We start from the raw sequence: 10,785 nt of genomic DNA on the forward strand, positions 1-10,785 counted from the left end.
CGTATCTAGGTGAAATCAACACCCTAGCATTATTTTTTTAGCATTGTTTAATTAGTTAAGTTGTTGGGTTTTGTTTTAATTTCATTATCATTCCTTTATATTTTTTTAATTTGTTTTTAGTTGTTAATTTTCCATCAACCCAATTTATTGTTGCTTCAATTAGGACTTAAACCAGGGAAATCGCTACTTAGTAACACTATCCTCGTGGGAACGATACTCACTCATCACTTTATTACCTTGTGCAACTAGTGCACTTGCTATTTATGCATGTTGTAGTTACAATGCATCAGGTATATCATTCCCGATCAGAAGTATGTCATTGACATAAAACACTAGGAATGCTACTATGCTCCCACTCACTTGCTTGTAAACATAGGGCTCATCTTCGTTCTTGATAAAACCAAATTCTTTTATGGTTTCATCAAAACAAGTGTTCCAGCTCCTTGAAGCTTGCTCGAGTCCATAAATGGATCTCTGCAACTTACATACATTATTAGCTTGACTATCAAGAATGAAACCATCAGGTTGTGTCATATACACATCTTCCTCAAGGTTACCGTTCAGGAAAGCAGTTTTGACATCCATTTGCCAAATCTCATAGTCATGATATGCAGCTATTGCAAGCATAATCCTGATGGATTTAATCATGGCAACCGACGAAAAGGTTTCTTCATAGTCAATGCCATGAATTTGTTTGAAACTTTTGGCAACCAATCGTGCTTTATAAGTATGCACGTTGCCATCCATGTCAGTCTTCTTCTTGAAGACCCATTTACACCCTATGGGTTTTACCCCTTCAGGTGGTTCCACCAGAGACCACACTTGGTTCTGGTACATGGAGTCCATCTCAGATTTCATGGCTTCAAGCCATTTAATGGAATCTGGATCCGATATAGCGTCTTCGTAGGTTCTGGGTTCATCGTCTTGATAGACTAGTACGTCACCATGTTGAGTCACGAGATAACCGTATCTCTCGGGCTCATGGCGTACTCTCCCAGATCTACGTAGCTCCTGTGCTACCTGAGGTGGTTCTCTTTGATCCACAATTTGTGGAGTAACCTCCTCATGATGCTCAACCACTCCTTGTGGCACATCATCCCGTCCTTCGTCTAGTATATCTTGTGGTTCTAGAACTTCATCAAGTTCTATTTTTCTCCCACTAGTACTTCTTAGAAAATGTTCCTTTTCTAGGAAGACACCAGATCGAGCAACAAAAATTTTGCGCTCTTCTGGGTGGTAGAAATAGTATCCTTTGGTCTCCTTTGGATACCCCACAAATATACATTTATAGGATTTTGGGCCCAGCTTGTTCGAAGTCAATTTCTTAACATAAGCTTCGCAACCCCAAATCCTTAGATAAGACAAGTTGGGCTTTAGCCCACTCCATAGCTCATATGGAGTCTTATCTACAGACTTTGACGGCACACGATTCAAAACGTGAGTCGCAGTCTCTAGGGCATAACCCCAGAACGATGCAGGTAAATCACTAAAACTCATCATGGACCTAACCATGTCAAGTAAGGTCTTGTTCCTCCTTTTTGACACTCCATTGTGTTGGGGTGTATAATGAGGGGTGAGTTGTGATACTATCCGACATTCCTTCAGGTATTCTGAAAACCCTAAGCTTAAGTATTCACCTCCTCGATCCGACCGAAGAGCTTTAATACTTTTGCCCAATATATTATGTACTTCATTCTTGAATTCCTTGAATTTATCAAAGACTTCAGATTTATGTCTCATAAGGTAGACATAATCATATCTACTGAAATCATCAGTAAATGTGATGAAGTATGAATATCCACCTCTAGCTTCAACTGTTAGTGGACCACATACATGACTATGGATGATGCCTAAAAGCTCAGTAGCCCTTTCACTTTGTCCTGTGAAATGAGACTTGGTCATCTTGCCTAACAGGCATGACTCGCATACCTTAAATGACTCAAAGTCAAAAGGGTCCAAAACTCCATCCCTTTGAAGTTTTGCAATGCTGGTCTTATTAACATGACACAATCTACAGCGCCAGAGATATGTCTGGTTTTGATCCCTTTGTTTAGCTTTCTTGGTTTCAATGTTGAGAATATCTTTATTGTTTAAATCAAGAACATATAATCCATTATATAACCTTGCAATTCCAAATAGAATACCATTCAAACTAAAGGACAATGATAATTCGTGGATATTACTGTTTTCATTAGACTTTTTAGTCGGATTTCAGGCACTTTCTAGTTCATTTTGACCTGAATTGTTGCTTAATTCTTTAAATTTCGTGTTTCAAGTTAAAATGGACATTTTGAGTAGATAAGGACAAAATTGGAAATTCTAAACTCAGAAGTTAGCGGATCTCAGAAGTTGGGAGAGTTTTGAAGCAGGATAAAGCACTGTGAGGCTTGTTCCCAAGGGAGAGCACCTAGGATCGAAGAATCAAGCGAAGATGCAAGCAGAGTGGCACTTTTTTAATTTCAAAACTTTTCAAGAAGCTTCGTTACGGCGAAGATTTGTTCTTCGCCGCGGCAAAATGCGCCAGTCACGAACCAGATCTGTTTCCTTCTTCACCGCGGCGAGATTTCTTCTTCGTCGCGACCACGTCTGCAATTTTCAGTTTTGTAAAACACACAGTTTTATTTTTCTAGCGTTTGTATGAGGTTTTTGGGCAAAGTATAAAAGGAAAACTGAGCCTTTTTGCAAGGAATCTATGAATAGGGTTAGGGCAGTTTTTTACATTTCCTTAGTTTAGTTTTGAGGAATTTTTGAGGCTGAACAAGGGTTAAGATTCGATTTCAAACCAGGGGATTCATCATTTGGGGAGATTTCTCATCTTTTCTTTTATGTTCATTATGTTGAACTTTAATATTCTCATTTCTTTCATTTGTGTTGTTGATTTAGCCATGAACTAACCCATTTTGGGTTAGGGTTTTGATTGTAGTTCGGATTTTTAATGGGTTAAGTTATTGATTATTTTCTTTTCATATGATTTTGCTCTGATTGTGTGTTTATTCTGCATTTATTGGTTTTATGTGATGAACATGATGAGATTGAGAAATGAATCATGTTAGGCTTCTTGGGTAATCACCATTGTAGTATTGGATGCTAGAGATAGATTCAAGAACCAATGAAATCATTTTAGGACTCTTGTGCTTAATGAGCTTAAAATTATTAACTTTCAATTTGTTGGGTGCAGAAGGTTAATAGGGAAGAGTAGGAAAACATAGCCTGAGAAGGTATGTTTGACACTTTAGAGAGTTCAATTTACAATCAATGCATTTGACTATGATTTTAGTTTAATTCTTAAAGTTTAACCCATAAAGTCCGAATGAAGTCAAAACCCTACCCGTTTGTTTGAATTGATTTTATCCCGTTTAAATCTTGCTTTCATAGTTTAATTTTTAATTTAGTAAATTTTGTTTTAATTATAGTTTTAATTGTTCCCTCAAATCCAAAAGAATTCGATTGCTTCAACTTGAAGACGGTAGACAACTTAGTGCTTAGCGACCAATCCTCGTGGGAACGATACTCACTCATCATGATATTACTTGTGCGATTAGTATACTTGCTACATATTGCATGTTGTAGGAAACACGCATCAAGTTTTTGGCGCCATTGCCGGGGATTGAGTTTTAAGTTAACATTGAGTTTTTCTATAGTTAGCTAGATTGAAGTTTTAATTTTTGTTTTAAATTTTCAGTTGGTTTGTGATCTCACTTTCTTTCGTTAATTCTGTACAGTTTATGCGAAGAGTGAGACGTCAGCCAGTGGTTCCTGTTGATCTTGAGATTGAGAGGACTGCCAGACGACTTAACAGAGAGAGAAGAGAAAGAGAGGATATCCTGGTTGAAACAGAGGAAATAGTTATTGAGATAGCAGAACCAGAGAACAGGATGTTAAGGGAATTTTCAGTTCCACGGTTAATGGAAGTGGGTCGAGTATTACTAGGCCTACAGTGCAAGCCAACAACTTTGAGATTAAGCCGGCAATCATCCAGATGATCCAATAGTCGGTAAGGTTTAATGGTGATTTGAAGGAAGATCCGAATCAGCATATTACGAACTTCTTGGAAATTTGTGACACCTTCAAATCGAACGGAGTATCAGATGACGCCATTAGACTGAGGTTATTCCTATTCTCATTGGAGGATAAAGCTAAGGGGTGGTTAATGGCACTACCACCGGAAACTATCACAACTTGGAATGATCTAGCACAGAAGTTTCTTACCAAGTTCTTCCCTTCAGCTAAATCAACATAACTCAGAAATGATATCACATCATTTCTACAAGATGAGTCCGAGTCATTTTATGAGGCTTGGGAGAGGTACAAGGAGTTAATGAGGAAATGTCCACACCATGGGTTGCCAATTTGGCTTCAAGTCCAAACATTCTACAATGGACTGATGGGTAATGTGCAAACCATGGTGGATGCAGCATCAGAGGGAGCCTTGTAGAATAAGACTCTAGAGGAGGCTTATGAGTTGCTTGAGGTTTTGGCAAGCAACAACTATCAAAGACCAAATGAGAGAGTGACACCAAGAAAATATTCGAGTCTTCATGAAGTTGATGCTTTCACAGCTATCTCAGCCCAACTCACGGCACTTCAGAAACAATTGGGAAGTACGCAGGTAAACTCTGTGCAAGTACCTCAACTAACTTGTGATTTTTGTGTAGGAAACCATCTGAGCAGCGAGTGTCAAGTGGGGAACACATTTGCTTCGTCATCTTCATCATCGAAGCAAGTGAACTACTTGGCAGGAAATCAGAGGCAACCAAATAACCCATACTCCAACACATACAACCTGGGGTGGAGAAATCATCCAAATTTGGCTTGGGGAAATCAGAACTAGCAAAATAATCAATGGAACTAGAGGACAATTCCAAATAACCAACAAGGGGTGAATAATCAACCGGGAGATTCAAGAGTGACAAAGTTGGAGGACATGTTTGGAAAATTCATGTAGGAGACCACGGGTTTTATGAATGAGACGAGGACAAATTTTAGAAATCAAAGGGCGTCCATTCGGAATCTTGAGGTACAGATGGGCCAATTGGCCGAGAAGCTAAATGATAGACCACAGGGGTCTTTACCAAGCAACACGGTGACTAACCCATGTGAGCAAGCAAATGCCATAATTTTGAGGAGTGGGATAGTTTTGGAAGAAGTTGAACGAGCTAGAAAGGAAGATTTTGAAGAAGAAGTTGATGAAGAGATCATTGTTGATGAGAAGCCAAGTGGTTTAGAGGAAGAGAACAAGAAGAAGGAAGAAAGGCAAAAGAAAAAGGAGAAATTGCCATTTCCCGAGATACCACCAGAGTTGGCACATCACACCCCACCCGTGCCTTTTCCTCAGAGATTGAAGAAAAAGAATCAGGATAAGCAATTTTCAAAGTTTATTGAAATTTTTTAAAAATTGCATATTAACATTCCTTTTGCAGATGCATTGCAGCAAATGCCGAGTTATGGGAAGTTCCTTAAGGAAATCCTATCGAACAAGAGGAAGTTAGAAAATGAGGAAACGGTGATGCTTACAGAGGAGTGCAGTGCCATTCTCAAGAAGAAGTTACCCCCGAAGCTCAAAGATCCAGGGAGTTTTACTATTCCTTATATTATAGGAGATATTACTTTTGATCGCGTTTTGTGTGATTTAGGAGCTAGTATTAATTTGATGCCCTATTCTGTTTTCAGGAGATTGGGAATTGGTGAAGTAANATTAGTGGACATTTTGATTGGTGGTTGAGAAGAAGTGGAGTTCAATTTGATGTTAGTTTTTGCATTAGGAAAACCGAGTTTTCTTACATTGTTATTCCTATCCTTTTTCTTGGAACCCACTACCCAAGCCTAACGTTACAAGCTTTTAAAGACCTTTTGATTCTTATCTTTGTCTAGTCCTCATTAGTGGAGAGTAGTTCGATATTTAGGCTTATGGAGTCTGCCACCATTTGATAAACTTTACATTTTTGCATAAAATAATCCGGGAAGTTGGAATGTGGATTGAAGTGGGATCACCTACTCGGTGGACCGATTGAGAAAGACAGTCGATATAGCTTATAACTTCTTAGAGTGTTGAACATTTCCTGATAATAATTTTTCAACAACTTTTGAGACTTGTGTAAATTCTAGGCAATTCATTGTTGAGTTTGAGTCTTGTTGGTTTTTGTTAAATTTTTTTAGTCTTGTTGTGTGAGTGTTTCGTGTTTTTTTTCGTTTGTTTATTGTTTTTGTTTCCGTGAGTTTTGTACTATATGCTCGGGGACGAGCATATCTTTAGTTTAGGGGTATTTGATAATCTGTGGATATTACCGTTTTCATTAGACTTTTTAGTCGGATTTCAGGTACTTTCTAGTTCATTTTGACCTGAATTGTTGCTTAATTCTTTACATTTCGTGTTTCAGGTTAAAATGGACATTTTGAGCAGATAAGGACAAAATTGGAAATTCTGGACTCAAAAGTTAGCAGATCTCAGAAGTTGGGAGAGTTCTAAAGCAGGATAAAGCACTATGAGGCTTGTTCCCAAGGGAGAGCACCTAGGATCGAAGAATCAAGCGAAGATGCAAGCAAAGTGGCAATTCTGTAATTTCAGAACTTTTCAAGAAGCTTCGCCGCGGGGAAGATTTGTTTTTCGCTGCGGCAAAATGCGCTAGTCACGAACCAGATCTATTTCCTTCTTCGCTGCAGCGAGATTTCTTCTTCACCGCGGCGACGTTTGCAATTTTCAGTTTTGTAAAACGCACAGTTTTATTTTTCTAACGTTTGTATGAGGTTTTTGGGTGAAGTATAAAAAGAAAACTGAGCCTTTTTGCAAGGAGTCTGCGAATAGGGATAGGGCAGTTTTTCACATTTCCTTAGTTTAGTTTTGAGGAATTTTTTAGATTGAACAAGGGTTAAGATTCAATTTCAAACCAGGGGATTCATCATTTGGTGAGATTTCTTATCTTATCTTTTATTTTCATTATGTTGAACTTTAATACTCTCGTTTGTTTCATTTGTGTTGTTGATTTAGCCATGAACTAACCCATTTTGGGTTAGGGTTTTGATTGTAGTTCGAATTTTTAATGGGTTAAGTTATTGATTATTTTCTTTTCATATGATTTTGCTCTGATTGTGTGTTAATTCTGCATTTACTGGTTTTATGTGATGAACATGATGAGATTGAGAAATGAATCATGTTAGGCTTCTTGGGTAATCACCATTGTAGTATTGGATGCTAGAGATAAATTCAAGAACCAATGAAATCATTTTAGGACTCTTGTGCTTAATGAGCTTAGAATNCGGACCATTTAGCACTCAGACACCTTTTGGCAAAGCAAGAAGCAAAACCTCGGCTGATAAGATGGATCTTACTACTTCAGGAGTTCAAGTTGGAAATTTTAGATAAGAAGGGGTCGAAAAATGTTGTGGCAGATCACTTGTCAAGGATTGAGAGACCAATCAAGGGAATTGAGAAGGAAATGCCAATTAGAGAAATGTTTCCGGATGAGAAATTGATAAGCGTGGAAGAAGCACCATGGTATGCGGATTTTGCAAATTATTTGTCATCAAGGGTGCTCCCAAATGGTATGACGTTCCAACAAAAGAGAAAATTTTTTCTCAAATTTGAAGTACTACTTTTGGGAAGAGCCATTCTTATATAGACACTATGCTGATCAAATGATACAGAGATGTGTCCCGAAGGAAGAGATGGAAAGCATTCTACGGCATTGTCATGAGAAGGAAGTAGGTAGCCATTTTGGAGGAGCTAGGACAACAGCCAAGGTTTTACAATCGGGGTTTTATTGGCCAACCCTCTTCAAGGATTCCTTCCAGATGATTCAGAAGTGTGACCAATGTCAACGGGTGGGTAATATTTCAAAAAGAGATGAGATGCCATTGAACAACATCCTAGTGGTTGAGCTTTTTGATGTGTGGGGCATTGATTTCATAGGTCCCTTCCCAAGTTCTTTTGGGAACACATTTATATTGGTTGTGGTGAATTACATGTCGAAGTGGGTCGAAGCAGTTGCATTGCCGACTAATGATGCTAGGGTAGTGATTCAGTTTGTGAGAAAGAATATTTTCTCAATGTTTGGGGTACCACGAGCAATCATTAGTGATGGAGGATCCCACTTTTGCAATAGGCAATTGGATACACTATTGAGTAAGTTTGGAGTGACACATAGGGTTGCAACACCTTACCATCCACAAACGAGTGGGCAAGTAGAACTGTCTAACAGAGAACTTAAAGGAATTTTAGAAAAGACAGTTAATGCATCTAGGAAAGATTGGTCACGAAAGCTAGATGATGCGTTATGGGCCTATAGAACCACCTTTAAGACTCTGATTGGTATGTCTCCATTCAGGATGGTCTATGGGAAGGCATGCCACTTGCCGGTTGAACTAGAAGATAAAGCATACTGGGCAGTCAAGCAACTAAACATGGACTTAAAAGCTGCTGGAGAAGAAAGGATGTTGACTTTGAGCAAACTTGATGAGTTTCATCTCGAAGCATATGAGAATGCCTGGATTTACAAGGAGAAGACAAAAAGGTGGCACGAAAAGCATATCCGGAAGAAGGACTTTGAAGTAGGACAGAAGGTGTTGTTGTTCAATTCTAGACTTAGACTTTTTCCCGGAAAACTTAAGTCTAGATGGTCCGGAGCATTCACAGTGACAAGAATTCACCCATAAGGAGCGGTGGAAGTGTCACATGAAGAAAAGGGCACCTTTACGGTCAATGGACAGAGATTGAAGCCCTACATAGATGGGATGCTGAGTTACAAATCCGTCCCAATCCGGCTTGACATCCCAACTTGAAGGATTGAGAGAGTCAAGCTATCGACTATAAACAAACGCTTCTTGGGAGGCAACCCAAGTGTTTTTTTTNAGAAGGTATGTTTGACACTTTAGAGAGTTCGATTTACAATCAATGCATTTGACTATGATTTTAGTTTAATTCTTAAAGTTTAACCCATAAAGTCCAAATGAAGTCAAAACCCTTCCCGTTTGTTTGAATTGATTTTATCCCGTTTAAATCTTGCTTTCATAGTTTAATTTTTAATTTAGCAAATTTTGTTTTAATTATAGTTTTAATTGTTCCCTCAAATCCAAAAGAATTCGATTGCTTCAACTTGAAGACGGTAGACAACTTAGTGCTTAGCGACCAATCCTCGTGGGAACGATACTCACTCATCATTATATTACTTGTGCGATTAGTATACTTGCTACATATTGCATGTTGTAGGAAACACGCATCAGACAACAATCCATTTGATATTTCAAAATGATACCCTATATTATCCAGAGCGGATACTGAAATAACATTTCTAGAAATAGAAGTTACGTGATAACAGTAATCTAGTTCCAATAACAAGCCCGTAGGCAAAGATAAACAGTAAGTCCCTACACCCAATGCAGCCACATGTGCTCCATTTCCAACTTGTAGGTCCACCTCTCCCTTGGTGAGCACTCTACTCTGCCTTAGTCCCTACACATCAGTACAAATGTAAGTACCACATCCTGTGTCAATGAGCCAAGATGTTGAGGGAGAGAAATTAAACTCAATCATAAAAATACCTGAAGTCGTAGCCTCTGACTTCTTCTTGCTTGCGAGGAAAACCTTGCAGTGTTTCCTCCAGTGGCCAGGCTTGCCACAAAAGAAGCAGACTACCTTGCCCTTCCCTATGCCACTTTCAGGCCCAAGAGCAACCTGTCCTTTGGGCTTAGGCTTAGGTTTGGCCTTACCCTTGCAGTTACCCTTTGCTTTACTAGCAGCAGGTTTTCAAGTCCTGCTCTGCAGTCCTCAGCATGTTCAGAAGTTCTGACAGAGTTTTCTCCATCGTGTTCATATTGAAATTCATTATGAACGGAGCATAAGAGTCAGGCAAGGATTGCAGAATTAAATCCATTTGTAATTCTGATGCGTGTTTCCTACAACATGCAATATGTAGCAAGTATACTAGTCGCATAAGTAATAGAGTGATGAGTGAGTATCGTTCCCACGAGGATTGTTGCTAAGCACTAAGTTGTCTACCGTTTTCAAGTTGAAGCAATCGAATTCTTTTGGATTTAAGGGAGCAATTTAAACTATAACTAAAAAAAATTTTATTAAAATAAAATTAAACTATGAAAGCAAGATTTAAAATGGGATAAAATCAATTCAAACAAACGGGTAGGGTTTTGACTTCATTCGAACTCTATGGGTTAAACCTAAAGAATTAAACTAAATCATATTCACATGCATTGATTGTAAATCGAACTCTCTAAGATGTCCAACATACCTTCTCAAGCTATGTTTTCCTACTCTTCCCTATTAACCTTCCGCACCCAACAAATTGAAAGTTAATAAATCTAAGCTCATTAAGCACAAGAATCCTAGATTGATTTCATTGGTTCTTGAATCTATCTCTATCATCCAATAATACAATGGTGATTACCCAAGAAGCTTAACATGAATTATCTCTCAATCTCATCATGTTCATCACATAAAAACACTAAATATAGAATAATCACACAATCAAAGCAAAATCATATGAAATTAATAATCATCAACTCTCTAACCCATTAGAATCCGAACTACATCAAAACCCTAACCCAAATTAGGTTAGTTCATGGCTAAATCAATAAAACAATTAAAAGGAACGAAAAACTCCAAGTTCAACATCATGGAAACAAGAGAAAAGGAAAAGAATCTCCCTAATTGATGAATCCACTGGTTTCACCTCGAATCTTCACACTTTGTTTAATCCAAAATCACTCAAAAATGAATCTAAGAAAATGTAAAACTGTTGTCTATCTCTCCACGAACGCCCTAAACAAAAAGACTAA

General features: G+C 38.3%; 1 non-coding gene across 1 annotated transcript; it reads right to left on the reverse strand.

Moving 5' to 3' along the window:
• Positions 1-4,238: 4,238 nt before the first annotated feature.
• LOC116137210 lies at positions 4,239-4,344 on the reverse strand. The gene has a single exon (XR_004129135.1). It is a non-coding gene; the product is annotated as a small nucleolar RNA R71 (small nucleolar RNA).
• Between the last annotated feature and the right edge of the window lie 6,441 nt (positions 4,345-10,785).

The sequence above is a fragment of the Pistacia vera genome, unplaced genomic scaffold (assembly GCF_008641045.1).
Source record: "Pistacia vera cultivar Batoury unplaced genomic scaffold, PisVer_v2 Contig320, whole genome shotgun sequence".
In the NCBI taxonomy this organism is placed as follows: domain Eukaryota; kingdom Viridiplantae; phylum Streptophyta; class Magnoliopsida; order Sapindales; family Anacardiaceae; genus Pistacia; species Pistacia vera.